We start from the raw sequence: 677 nt of genomic DNA, 5'->3' as shown, positions 1-677 counted from the left end.
TCCTCAGCACCACATACCAACAAAGATGTTGTGTCCTCCGAGAACTAAAAAATAAATATTAGAAATTCTCTCTCTCTCTCTCTCTCTCTCTCTCTCTCTCTCTCTCTCTTCCCCTCTCTCACTCTTTAAAAAAATAAAAAAAATAAACTACCCAGCAGGAGAAACCCACCCATGCTTTCAAACCCTATGGTTTAGGATTTGGAGCTTCAGGTTTAAGCATGGTCATCTTTCTCCAGAATTTCCTCAATGAGCAAAATCAGGTCTATACATTGAAGACATTTGACCCTATGGGACAATAGACCAGCTTGGCCCTTACTGCTTGGTTCTTCCCAGGTGACAAATACTCACGAGGCCAAACCACCATTAAGAAACGCTTCAAGATGCTCATGACCCAGCAACCACATCCTGTTCTATGAGGGTCCCTTAAATTTCATGTCTCTTTTGTCTTCTGCTCCGTTTTGGAGAATCTGTAAGCATATGTGTCAACCTGTGAGCCATGAAGTCTTCTTACCTCCCATGCCCTTTGGAATCCGATCCCCTCATTGCCTTTGATCATGCCAGTATGAGGCCATCATGGTGACATCCTAATTAATTCATATTTTGAATGATTGCCACATTATTAAAGATAAAATAACTTGGAAAAAATGTATGGCTTCAAGCCAATCACACTTCATTTT

General features: G+C 40.9%; 1 pseudogene; it reads left to right on the top strand.

The window, feature by feature from the left end:
• The first annotated feature begins 218 nt into the window (after positions 1–218).
• LOC101973750 (H/ACA ribonucleoprotein complex subunit 3 pseudogene) lies at positions 219–416 on the top strand (annotated as a pseudogene).
• The last annotated feature ends 261 nt before the right edge of the window (positions 417–677 follow it).

The sequence above is a fragment of the Ictidomys tridecemlineatus genome, chromosome 4, assembly GCF_052094955.1.
Source record: "Ictidomys tridecemlineatus isolate mIctTri1 chromosome 4, mIctTri1.hap1, whole genome shotgun sequence".
In the NCBI taxonomy this organism is placed as follows: Eukaryota; Metazoa; Chordata; class Mammalia; order Rodentia; family Sciuridae; genus Ictidomys; species Ictidomys tridecemlineatus.
This window is presented reverse-complemented; position numbering and strand designations above follow the sequence as displayed.